This window comes from Giraffa tippelskirchi, chromosome 7 (genome assembly GCF_054371585.1).
Source record: "Giraffa tippelskirchi isolate mGirTip1 chromosome 7, T2T-mGirTip1v1.2.pri, whole genome shotgun sequence".
In the NCBI taxonomy this organism is placed as follows: Eukaryota; Metazoa; Chordata; class Mammalia; order Artiodactyla; family Giraffidae; genus Giraffa; species Giraffa tippelskirchi.
Window position 1 is genome coordinate 152,241,878 of NC_137281.1, and position 13,926 is coordinate 152,255,803.

General features: G+C 41.4%; 1 protein-coding gene across 10 annotated transcripts in view; it reads right to left on the bottom strand.

Annotated features, from left to right (window-relative positions):
- Positions 1–13,926, bottom strand: part of GTF2A1 (general transcription factor IIA subunit 1) — a 122,008-nt gene that overhangs the window by 67,517 nt on the left and 40,565 nt on the right. For 2 of the 10 annotated variants that reach the window (XR_014059650.1, XR_014059648.1), the window contains exons 10-11: positions 13,227–13,308; positions 11,146–11,318 (exon numbers count right to left, since the gene is read on the bottom strand). The exons of the other annotated variants lie outside the window; for them this stretch is intronic. The gene's annotated coding sequence lies outside the window, so the exon portion shown is untranslated. The remainder of the gene's footprint in view (positions 1–11,145; positions 11,319–13,226; positions 13,309–13,926) is intronic. 10 annotated transcript variants of the gene reach the window in all.

The following is a 13,926-nucleotide window of genomic DNA, read 5'->3' on the forward strand; positions in this document are numbered from 1 at the left end:
TTTTGCAAGCTGTTTTATTATCTACATTGCTTAGGGTTGCCGGTACACAGTAATAATAAACACGTACTGAATTTAATCAGCGCTATTGTCATGTCTAAATTCTCTGCAGTTTGCCACCATCTTGCTTGCTCCTGGGACAGACTGCTTCCTGCCTGGAGGATGTCATTGCTGTAAAATGTGTCTGGGAGGGCCACATGTGACAGCTTTACCTGCAGGCAAGAAGAGCTACCTATGCTCAGGTACTTCAGTCAAAGACTGAAAGTAGGGCTTTTTGATGACCGCAGGGCATCAGACTCTGGGTTTCCATATACCTGCTACTCCCTGCAATGAAACACTCAAAAGCTGCAGGAACTGCTCTGAATGCATTAGGGAGCTTACTTGGGAGTAAACTTCCAGAAGAGAAGCGATGTGAGCTGTGTAGACAACCCTCCCTTTCCAGTAAACAACAAAAAATTATTTTCAAAACCATACTCTTTTCCTTTAACTCATTTGATCTGATCCTATTAGTAGAGAGGAAAAGACACAACTAACCACTTTGCTGATCCTCAAGTGAGCACAGAAGCACTCTGCAGACCGGCTTTGCCATTGTGGCCCCAAGATGGTACATTCGTTTTTCTCCCTCTCTCTTCAGTGTCTCTTTAGAGTGATGAATGCAAACAGTGGTGATTCAGAGTGTTCCCAGAATGTTACCTCTTAACAAAAACAGGTGATCAGGCTACTGAAAGGCCACAGCCTCTTCTCAAGAGTTTAGCTAAGGTGAAAACCATTTTTTTCCTGCAAACTGAGCAGAGAGAGAGACTAACTCATCCTAGCTACCATTTTGACCTAAGCTTCACTATTACCGTTTCACTATGTAATCTTAGGCAAGTTATTTGACTTCCACAAAAATAACCATCCTTGGGGCTATTATGAGAATTAAAAGAGCAGGCGAAGTTTCTGTGCACAGTTGCTCAGTCATTTATGACTCTTTGTGACCCTCCAGGGACGGTAGCCCATCGGATTCCTCTGTCCATACCATTTCCCAGGCAAGGAGACTGGAGTGGGTTGCCATTTCCTTCTCCAGGGGATCTTCCTGACCCAGGGACTGAACCCACATCTTCTGTGTCTCCTGCATTGCCATGCTGATTCTTAACAACTGAGCCATCTGGGAAGCCCTGTTAAACAATAAATAACATTAATAATAATATAAATACATTGTGTCTTATGTATCCATTGAAGGCTTCCCTTGTGGCTCAGCTGGTAAAGAATCCACCTGCAATGCGAGAGACCTGGGTTCGATCCCTGGATTGGGAAGATCCCCTGCAGAAGGGAAAGGCTATCCACTCCAGTATTCTGGCCTGGAGAGGTTATGGGATACTGAATGCCTAATGGGAGGAATGGGTTAATACAAAGTCGGACTAAGCGTAGGAAGATGATTAAGACATGCCTGTTTCTACAGTTTTGCTGAATCAAACCTTGTTTACCCCAGCTTACTAAGGGATAAAAGTGGAAGTATTTGAATACTGCATAGGTGTATAACTGAGTGTGAACCTTGCTGCTGAACCATGCAAAGGACACTGCTTGGCATGATTAACGAAGTTTTTCCTGCTAACTCATTGTGGCTCATTCCCAGATGAAATGAGCTATACCATAAGGGTTCTTGGTTGTGAACAATAAAAACAGGTTCTGATTAACTTAAGCAGAAGAATCGATTGGAAGAATAGTTTGCTGAATCAGTGCAAAGCCTGAAAAACCAGGCTCAGTGAATAATCAAGCCAAGGAGGCAAAAACCATAGCCCTGTCCCTGCAACAGTGTACCCAGGCGGCTACTACAGGCTCCCTTGCCCCAGATAGTCACTGTCACACCACTGAACCTAAACACATTTCATGAGGAATGGACAATCTTGAGGACTATGGGGAAAGGACAGTCTTTTCAACAAACGGTGCTGAGGAAACTTTATATGCACATGCAAAAAAATGAAATTGGACTCAACACCAATGTAAAATTTAACTCAAAATGAGTTAAACGTCTAGATCAAAGGCCCAAAACTATAAAATTCTTAGAAGGAAAAAAAAGAGGGAAAAATCTTCACAAGACTGGATTTGGCAATTATTTCTTGGATACGGCACCAAAAGCATAGGCAACAGAATTTTTAAAAATAACGTAAATTGTATTCAAAAAAGAATTTCAACAGTAAAAAAAATCAATGCACAGAGAGAAAATACTTGCAAATCACATGAGATTAACATCTAGAATATACAGAGAATTCCTAACACAACAACAGAAAACACAAATCACCCACCTGAGAAATGGGCAAAGACTTGAACAGACATTTCTCGAAAGGAGATACACAAATGGCCAATAAGCACACAAAGCTCAACATCACTAATCACTGGAGAAATGCAAATCAAAACTAAGAGATACCACTTCACACCCATTAGGATAACTACTATAAATTTTTTTTAAGAAAAACTAGTGTTAGTAAGAATGTGGAGAAATTAGAACTCTGTGCATTGTTGATAAGAAAATGGAAAAGCTGTGTGGAAAACAGTGTGGCAGTTCCTCAAAATTAAATACAGAATTATCATGATGCAACAGTTCCACTTCTGGATATGTAATCAAAAGAATTTGAAGTAGGATCGCAAAGAGTTGTTTGTATACGCATATTCACAGAAGCATCATTGACGATAACTAAAATGTGGAAGCAATCCCAGTGTCCATCAACTACTATATGTGTCAACTTAAAAAATAGTCACAACCTAGAAGTTGAGAGTTATGTTTTATTTGGTGGGTATTTTCAGGACATCAAGGCTGCAAGACGGCATCTCAAGTGACCCTGAAGGAGCTGTTCTGAGGAGGTGAGGAGGAAGAGTCAGGTTACATAGAAGTTTGCAACAAGGGAAAGGTAGTCTGAACATCAAGATTATTCTTAATTAAGGAAAACCAGATTCAAGGGATTAGATCTTGATAGAGTGCCTGAAGAACTATGGACAGATGTTCGTGACATTGTACAATAGGCAGTGATCAAAACGACCCTCAAGGAAAACCAATGAAAAAAGGAAAAATGGTTGTCTGAGGAGGCCTTACAAAGAGCTGAGAAAAGAAGAGCAGTGAAAGGCAAATAAGAAAAGGGATGATATGCATCTGAATGCAGAGTTCCAAAGAATAGCAAGGAGAGATAAGAAAGCCTTCCTCAGCGATCAATGCAAAGAAACAGGAAAACAATAAAATGGGAAAGACTAGAGATCTCCTCAAGAAAATTAGATACAAGGGAACATTTCATGCAGAGATGGGCTCAATAAAGGACAGAAATGGTATGGACCGAATAGAAGCAGAAGAGATTAAGAAGAGGAGGCCAAGAATACACAGAACTTTACAAAAAAGGTCTTAATGACCTAGATAATCAGGATGGTGTGATCACTCACCTAGAGCCAGACATCCTAGAATTCGAAGTCAAGTGGGCCTTAGGAAGTATCACTAGTAACAAAGCTAGTGGAGGTGATGGAATTCCAGTTGAGCTATTTCAAATCCTGAAAGATGCTGCTGTGAAAGTGCTGCACTCAATATGCCAGCAAATTTGGAAAACTCAGCACTGATTACAGGACTGGAAAAGGTCAGTTTTCATTCCAATTCCAAAGAAGGGCAATGCCAAAGAATGCTCAAACTACCGCACAATTGTGTTCATTTCACATGCTAGCAATGTAATGCTCAAAATCCTTCAAGATAGGCTTTAGCAGTCCATGAACTGAGAACTTCCAGATGTACAAGCTGGATTTAGAAAAGGCAGAGGAACCAGAGATCAAATTACCAACAGCCGCTAGATCACAGAAAAAGCAAGGGTATTCCAGAAAAACATCTACTTCTGCTTCACTGATGACACTAAAGCCTTTGACTGTGTGGATCACAACAAACTGTGGAAAGTTCTTCAAGAGATGGGAATACCAGACCACCTTACCTGCCTTCTGAGAAATCTGTATCCAAGTCAAGAGGCAACAGTTAGAACCAGATATGATCAATGAAATGATTCAAAATTGGGAAAGGAATACGTCAAGCCTGCATGTTATTCTCTTGCTTATTTAGCTTGTATGTAGACTACATCGTACGAAATGCTGGGCTGTATGGAGCACAAACTGGAATCAAGATTTCCAGGAGAAATATCAATAATCTCAGATATGCAGATATATCACCCTTTTGGCAGAAACTTAAGAAGAACTAAAGAGCCTCTTGATGAAAGTGAAAGAGGAGAAGGAAAAAGCTGACTTAAAGCTCAACATTCAAAAAACGAAGATAATGGCATCTGGTCCCATCACTTCATGGCAAACAGGTGAGGAAGAAAATGGAAACAGTGACAGACTTTATTTTCTTGAGCTCCAAAATCACTGCAGATGGTGACTGGAGCCATGAAATTAAAAGATGCTTACTCCTTGGAAAAAAAGCTATGTCCAACCTAGATAGCATATTAAAAAGCAAACACATTACTTTGCCAACAAAGGTCCATATACTCAAAGCTATGGTTTTTCCAGTAGTCATGTATGGATGTGAGAGTTGGACCATAAAGAAGGCTGAGCACTGAACAATTGATGCTTTTGAACTGTGTGTTAGAGAAGACTCTTGAGAGTTCCTCGGACAACAAGGAGATCAAACCAGTCAATCTTAAAGGAAATCAACCCTGAATATTCATTGGAAGGACTGGTGCTGAAGCTGAAACTCCAATACTTCGGTCACCTGATGTGAAAGGCTGACTCATTAGAAAAGATCCTTATGCTGGGAAAGATTGAAGGCAGGAGGAGAAGGGGATGACAGAGGATGAGATGGTCAGATGGCATCACTGACTCACTGGACATGAGTTTGAGTAAGCTCTGGGAGTTGGTGATGACAGGGAAGCCTGGTGTGCTACCTTCCATGGGGTTGAAAAGAGTCGGACACGACTGAGCAAGTGAACAACCCCAATGTAATGTATAGTCCAGTGTCCATCTTCAGCTCCTAAGGAACCACATAGAATATTCTTGAGGCTTTTAATAAATGCCCACATTCTGATCAATATGATGGAATGAGAAATGGAGTTATTTCCTGCCATTATCAGTAGTATGGATGTTACAGACATCACTGATTCCTACCCTCCAAACGGAGTTTCTGAGTCTGGACGGCACAATCCCAGGAAGGAGACAATACCTGCCATCTGGAAGCCACAAGGTGCCTGCCAGTCCCTATGGTGAGCACCAAGGAACTCGGGACATAAAACAACGCAGGACACTGGCCCCAGGTAGCGGAAATACATATGAAAGGAATGATTTCAGTGAGGGCAGACTCGCATCTTCCCATACCTAGAAAAGCACTAAATTCCATGAGACAGGTGGTTTTAATTAACAATAATCTTTTGATGTTTAGACTACCTGCCCTTTGTTGTAAGATTTCTATAGCACTTGACTACTCCCCTCACCTCCTCGGAGCAGTTATCTCAGGGTCACTTGAGATGTTGTCTCCCAACTTTGAAGACCTAAAAATTCCCATGGGAAAAAATATAACTCTCAACTTTTCAGTTCAGTTCAGTCGCTCAGTCGTGTTCAACTCTTTGCGACCCCATTAATTACAGCACGCCAGGCCTCCCTGTCCATCACCAACTCCCAGAGCTTACCCAAACCCATGTCCATCAAGTCAGTGATGCCACCCAACCATCTCATCCTCTGTCGTCCCCTTCTCCTCCTGCCCCCAATCCTTCCCAGCATTAGGGTCTTTTCCAATGAGTCAACTCTTCACGTGAGGTGGCCAAAGTATTGGAGTTTCAGCTTCAACACCAGTCCTTCCAATGAACACCCAGGACTGATCTTTAGGATGGACTGATTGGATCTCCTTGCAGTCCAAGGGACTCTCAAGAGTCTTCTCCAACACCACAGTTCAAAAGCATCAATTCTGCGGCGCTCAGCTTTCTTCATTGTCCAACGCTCACATCCATACATGACCACAGGAAAAACCATAGCCTTGACTGGACGGACTTTTGTCAGCAAAGTAATGTCTCTGTTTTTAAATATGCTATCTACGTTGGCCATCACCTTCCTTCCAAGGAGTAAGCGTCTTCTATTTTCATGGCTGCAATCACCATCAGCAGTGATTTTGGAGCCCCAAAAAATAAAGTCTGACACTGTTTCCCCATCTATTTCCCATGAAGTGATGGGACCAGATGCCATAATCTTAGTTTTCTGAACGTTGAGCTTTAAGCCAACTTTTTCACTCTCCTCTTTCACTTTCATCAAGAGGCTCTTTAGTTCTTCTTCACTTCCTGCCATAAAGGTGGTGTCATCTGCGTATCTGAGGTTATTGATATTTCTCCTGGCAATCTTGATTCCAGCTTGTGCTTCCTCCAGTCCAGCGTTTCTCATGATGTACTCTGCATATAAGTTAAATAAGCAGGGTGACAATATACAGCCTCGATGTACTCCTTTTCCTATTTGGAACCAGTCTGTTGTTCCATGTTCAGTTCTAACTGTTGCTTCCTGACCTGCATACAGGTTTCTCAAGAGACAGGTCAGATGGTCTGGTATTCCTATCCCTTTCAGAATTTTCCACAGCTTATTGTGATCCTCACAGTCAAAGGCTTTGGCATAGTCAATCAAGCAGAAATAGATGTTTTTCTGGAACTCTCTCGCTTTTTGGATGATCCAGCGGGTATTGGCAATTTGATCTCTGGTTCCTCTGCCTTTTCTAAAACCAGCTTGAACATCTGGAAGTTCACGGTTCACGTATTGCTGAAGCCTGGCTTGGAGAATCTTGAGCATTACTTTACTAGTGTGTGAGATGAGTGCAATTGTGCGGTAGTTTGAGCATTCTTTGGCATTGCCTTTCTTTGGGATTGGGATGAAAACTGACGTTTTCCAGTCCTGTGGCCACTGCTGAGTTTTCCAAACTTGCTGGCGTATCGAGTGCAGCACTTTCACAGCATCATCTTTCAGGATTTGAAATAGCTCAACTGGAATTCCATCACCTCCACCAGCTTTGTTCGTAGTGATGCTTTCTAAGGCCCACTTGACTTCACATTCCAGGCTGTCTGGCTCTAGGTGAGTGATCACACCATCGTGATCATCTGGGTGGTGAAGATCTTTTTTGTACAGTTCTTCTGTGTATTCTTGCCATCTCTTCTTAATATCTTCTGCTTCAGTTAGGTCCATACCATTTCTGTCCTTTATCGAGCCCATCTTTGCATGAAATGTTCCCTTGGTATCTCTAATTTTTTTGAAGAGATCTCTAATGTTTCCCAATCTGTTGTTTTCCTCTATTTCTTTGCACTGATTGTGGAGGAAGGCTTTCTTATCTCTCCTTGCTATTCTTTGGAACTCTGCATTCAGATGGGAGTATCTTTCCTTTACTCCTTTGCTTTTCGCTTCTCTTCTCTTCCCAGCTATCTGTAAGGCCTCCTCAGACAGCCATTTTGCTTTTTTGCATTTCTTTTCCGTGGGGATTGTCTTGATCCCTGTCTCCTGTACAATGTCACGAACCTCTGTCCATAGTTCATCAGGCACTCTATCAGATCTAGTCCCTTAAATCTATTTGTCACTTCTACTGTATACTCATAAGGGATTTGATCTAAGTCATACCTGAATGGACTAGTGGTTTTCCCTACTTTCTTCAATTTAAGTCTGAATTTGGGAATAAGGAGTTCATGACCTGAGCCACAGTTTGCTCCCGGTCTTGTTTTTGCTGACTGTAGAGAGCTTCTCCATCTTTGGCTGCAAACAATATAAGCAATCTGATTTCGGTGTTGACCATCTGGTGATGTACACGTGTAGAGTCTTCTCTTGTGTTGTTGGAAGAGGGTGTTTGCTATGACCAGTGTGTTCTCTTGGCAAAACTCTATTAGCCTTTGCCCTGCTTCATTCTGTACTCCAAGGCCAAATTTGCCTGCTACTCCTGGTGTTTCTTGACTTCCTACTTTTGCATTCCAGTCCCCTATAATGAAAAGGACATATTTTTGGGGTGTTAGTTCTAAAAGGTTTTGTAGGTCTTCACAGAACTGTTCAACTTCAGCTTCTTCAGCATTACTGGTTGGGGCATAGACTTGGATTACTGTGATATTGAATGGTTTGCCTTGGAAACGAACAGAGATCATCCTGTTGTTTTTGAGATTGCATCCAAGTACTGCATTTCGGACTCTTTTGTTGACCATGATGGGTACTCCATTTCTTCTCAACTTTTAGATGGTGACTATTTTATTAGTCGTCATGGCCTCCAATGTCTATGCCTAAGAAAACAAAAATGACCCAGATAACCCCTCAAATTTCCCTTATCCTATGGGAAACTTGGGATGTGTAAAATTTTCAGATTTTGAGTTTTTTCATATTTTAGACCTCTCCTAAAGGGATGAGTATTGAGAAATAGAAATTATGCCTTTAAATCAAGCTCGACAACAAAACAGCCAGCTCTACCCTGTTTCTCTAATTACACTCAGGAGAATTTCACACACAAAGGTACAAGCTTAAGCCCACAGAGACACTCTGGTGGTCTCCAGGTATCTCCTTCCCACCCCACAGTCTGACATGTTGTAGAATACAACTGACTTTTATTTTGAAAAGGCAACAAGGCTTTCAATACCTTCTCTCTGACAAACCTCAGAGAAAATACAATGGGCTAGGAGGGTAACCACTTGACTTCAAATTGAATGGTGCATTTTCACAAATCAGTTTGAACCTGTTCTTAAAACCAATAGGAGCTGACAGGCTGTTACATGGGATCAGAGATGTATTGCCAAAAAAAAAGTTAGTACAAATACGTAAAGTAGGCCGAGTGCAAGAGGAGGAGAATTGATATTCTTGTGTTGCAGCTGTGCATTAAAAAGCCACCACTGCATACTGTTAAAGTAAGTTCAAGGGAACTTCGCCATGGACCATCACTGCCTGCCTGCAAGGATTCCACCTAGGCAACAGGAGGCTTTCTGGCTATACCTTTACTAGTTGCACAATGTTGGTTAGTTTGCATGACTTTTTGGGTTTTTAAAGGCCGCAACTGTGAAATATTGAGATCAAAACAAAAGAAACTTAAGGCCTTTTTGCTAATATAATGAAATATTTTTCAGGGAATTCCCTAGCAGTCCAGTGGTTATTAGGACTCGGTGCTTTCACTTCCAGGGCCTGGGTTTGATCCCTGGTCAAAGAACTAAGATTCTGCAAGCCACAGTGCATGACCAAAAAGAAAAAAAAATTAGACCTAATATGTACTCTACACTTTACATCACACTACATCTTACAAAAAGAGTATAAGGTAACCATTATAATAATGGTTTTACTATAGATTTTATAGATGAGGGATCTGAGTCTCAGAGAGAGTGGTACAAGTGGCACTCCCCCCTAGGTCTGGTTCCAAAGTCAGAGCTGTCTCACCCTTTAGTGCTGTCCACTGCCTGGGAGCTATGCTTATAGGCTCCTTTGTCTGCAGGGAAATTCTCTCACAAGTGAAAGTTGCTCCGTCATGTCTGACTCTGTGACCCTGTGGACTGTAGCCCTCCAGGCTCCTCTGTCCATGGGATTCTCCAGGCAATAATACTGGAGTGGGTTGCCACTTCCTTCTCCAGGGGATCTTCCCAACCCAGGGATCGAACCCCGGTCTCCCGCACTGCAAACAGTTTCTTTACCATTTGAGCCACCAAGAAGCCCAAGTTTCAGTCTGACAACCTCGCCTAAAGCAAGCCAATGAATCATCAGGGTAAAATGCAGAAAACTGTATACAACCAAAGGCAGGGATGTGAGGAGGATTAAAGGAAAAGAATGTAAACAGAAAATATAAAATCAGTGTTTATGGTTGGTATAAACAGAATAAATTATCAATTAAAAGGCTTAGTTAGTTACAAGGTCATAAAAGATAAGTTTCTTTCTTTTGCTCTGCCTCCCCATATCATCTTTACCTTAAGCTTAGTTCTTCTCAAGGTCACAGGATGGCTGTTGAATTAATGCCTCCTCATTCAACTCTGAAGGGAGAGTCTGAGCATTTCAAGCAAGAATTCTGAACCCCGGAATCAATGACCATAGCCAAGAAAGAATGGCTTAAATTATGTTGTAGAACAACAAAAAGCTGTGTTTGCCAAGTTGTGTCTGACACTTTGTGACCCTATGGAAAGCAGTATGCCAGGTCCTTACTCCTCTACTGTCTACCGGAGTTAGCTCAGGTTCACGTCCATTGAGTCAGTGATGCTGTCGAACCACCTCATCCTCTGCTGCCCTCTTCTTTTACCTTCAATCTTTCCAGCATCAGAGTCTTTTCCAATGAGTCAGTTCTTTGCATTAGGTGGCCAAAATATTGGAGCTTCAGCTTCAGCAACAGTCCTTCCAATGAATATTCAGGGTTGATTTCCTTTAGGATTGGCTGGTTTGATGTCCTTGCAGTCCAAGGGACTTTCAAGAGTCCTCTAGCACCACAATTTTAAATCATCAAGCTAACCAGGACCCAACCTTTATTAAAATACTGTGCTCTTTGACTTTAAGGTACCAATCTCTCCCCTTTCTTCCTTCTTCACTAGCCTTGCTTCCTCACGCTCCCTTACTGACTCCCAGGGCCAGCTTAAGGGTATGTGACAAGTGTACTCACAAAGGGTCCCACAGTCACTACCTTTAAATTTTTAATGTTTTGAACAATGGGCCTCAGTTTCTCATTTTGTACTAGGTTCTATAAATAATGAAGCCATTCCTGTTAGCTAATTCTTTTCTCAATATTTAGCTTGCTAGTGCCTTTAGGGTTGGTCATGGGCTCTCTCTTTTTCCATTCTTGCTTGGGTGAATCGTCTCTGTGGCTTTAAATGCTCTTAACATGCTAATAAATCCCAAAGATATTTTTCAGCCCAGACATCCCTGCTGAGCTCCATCCCCTTATCTTGCCTTCTTGGTACTTCAAGCTGGACGTCTAACAGGCGCCAGTTAATATACCAAATATGGATCTTCTTATCCCTCCCCCAAAGACCTGTCCTCCCCCACAGTCACTGCACTTGAGCCTCTTCGATAGCTTTTGTTAAGCAGTTACCATCCCCGTCTTGACTCGAAGCACTTGTGTTTCTTCCCTCTGTCCACCAGAAAGTGGGTACCACTTTGCACTCCCACAAGCAATCCATCATAAGGTCCATTTATCCACACCCTGACTATGACAGAGTGTTGTTTTCTGGTCACTGGATAAGCAGACAAATGACTTACTGTCTTATTTTGTATTCCTTCAATTATTAAGAGTCAATTAAATGCCATTTGCTTTTCTTCTTTGATGAACTGACTTGTTACACATATGCATTTTCCCTGATGGAGTTATCTTCCTCATTAAGAGTCCATTATATATTAAAAATATCAGGCTGTCTTAGTGAGTTAGAACAAATCTGGAATAAGGAGGACAAATCAAGAGATGTCACTGTTAAGACAGAGCATGATAGAAGCAACAGGAATGTTCTTGACAATTAGAATATAAAGATCTGACGGGAGAGTGTTGCAGGACTAGAGAAAAATCAGCTGCAAATGCCTCGCTTAAGAACTGAACTTTGTATGCTTGTGTGACCAGGTGGGTCCCCATATGGAGTTTCACCTATGCATGAATGTGGGGTAAGAAATGGGCTTTAGTGAGACAAATCGGTAAGTCAGGGTCAGCAGGGAAAGAACAGGAAGGGGCCCACATCCTGTCACAGAGAGGCAGGCCAGGGACTCTGACAGACACAGCTGAAATCCGATTAAGGAAAGCTTGCCCCAGGTTCTCCCTTTGTAGGAAGGGCAAGTATAACATTTGTCAGACTGGTTGATGCTGGTCTGGTTTAGGGGTGACTTACAGCTGGTACCAATGAAAAGAGAAAAAGGACGGGAATAAGGAACAACTTGTGGATTTTGTTTTGAGCAAAACTGTGGAGCTAAAGAACACTGGAGTGGGTTGCCATTGTGAAAAGTGAAAGTGAAGTCGCTCAGTCGTGTCTGACTCTTAGCGACCCCATGGACGGTAGCCTACCAGGCTCCTCCATCCATGTGATTTTCCAGGCAAGAGTACTGGAGTGGGGTGCCATTGCCTTCTCCGATATTCGTTAAGACTAGGTTAGATGATATTGAGCTTCAAATCCCAGTGATGGCTGGGGGAAAAAAAAAAACAAAACCAAAAGCAGCTATCAAATCCAGTAAACGTGCTGAGGAAAAGGAAGAAGGCTAGAGACACCTAGTAATGATCGGATTGATTTAAAACAGCTGACAGCCAAGAAGATACAGTTGACAGCAAGGTTACCTATTAAGTCTTTAAAGCTACAATATCAAGGCCATTTCTGGTGAACCGTTTTCCAATTAATAATTTGTTGGTCCACTGTAAAGAGAGTGAAAACTTGATTATTTGGTAACTTGCACTTCTCTGAGGGATAATTTATAATTTTGGCTAACAAGAGAAAACTAGTATGTAGGCACATGTGCTATTTTTAAGGGCCCGTTTTTGCAAACCTAGTCATTCCAATAAATTGTTTTTATTGCTTAAAAAAAGTGACTGGGAAAACAGTCACGAATTCAGATTGTGTATTTGGGAGTGGGGAAATAGAAACTAGAATGAATTCTGCTTCTGTCACATTGTGTTTGAGAAAGTAGGCTATTTCAAGAAGTGCTCAAACTGGTATCGTATCAACACAACAACTTTCAGAAAGTTGAAGTTCGAAGTTAAGATCCAGGCCATTCTTGGTTCAAGAACACAAAATTCATTTCCAATGTGAGGAGCACAACTACAAGTTTCTAGAACTATTTCCATTGGCAAGTTCAATACTCTCAATAATTGCTAATATTAAGTTCTCAGATCTCTCACTTTAATCTGATGAAGTCTCATCACAGATGGTAAACCTGTTTCTAATAGGAAGGTAAGAAGAACTCACATAAGTAACCTGGCCAGTTTAAGATCTTCTCCGTGACCATTATGCCTTACTAAGACATATGGGTATATACATGTGTGTCAAGGACTGTAATAAATGCAACGTATGTATCATGTCATCTGTCATTATCATGTCACAACAAACCTATGTAGTAGGTTTGTAGTATAGTTTGGTAATATGCCCAAACTCACTGCAGTCAATCCAATCCACACTGGGATTAGAACCCAGACATTCCAACCTCAAGACAGCAACTATCTTATTCATCTGCGGCTTATCCAGTAATACTGATCACAATTCCATGCCTATGGAAGATCACCGAGTTGAATGACATGCTCTGTGCTTGATTCCCTTTCAGACTCAGGAAATTTATATTTCAGACAGAAACAGAAGTAACCAGTTACTTACATTGCATCTTCCTCTTTGGCTGGGAAGTAGGAGCAGTGACACAAAGGCTATTTGCCTCCATAAACAGGACTGCCAACAAGCACTGGGAGAGAGGTTCATGTCAGAGTGATGTAATCATACTTTCAATGTCTTTCATGAACAGTGTTTCATTATTTTCTCCATAAATGAAATGAGCAGAACCCACTGCTATTTAGGAAAATTACGTAATTTTTAAAATGTTATAACATTACTACAGTTTTAGCTTTGGGAAAAATCCAACCTATTTTAGACATATAATTCAAGAAATGTTTAGGGGGAAAGAAAAGCTTACAGACTTCCTGGTATGTTTCATTACTCTTCTCCACACCCCATCGTTCACTTTTCTCCCCTCAGGCCCTTTCTGCTACAGACGCACGGCTCCACTAACTCAAACCTCCCAGGCTTAATTTGTTCTGCTGTATCCAAATCTTTTACCACCTCTCAATTCAGACCATATTCTCTTTTGCTGTTTTTGACATTTAAAAATATTTTTCAGCTCCATAGGTATTATGAAGTTAATAACTGGGATATCTGAGTGCTTACTATGGTACAAAATGCACCATTTTAGGATCTTAATGTATATTATCTCACTTAATTCTCAAAACCACACTGCTGTCATTTTATATATGGAGAAACTAAGGCCAAAAAGGTTAAGGTCATCAATGTAGGAGCCTGAATTAAA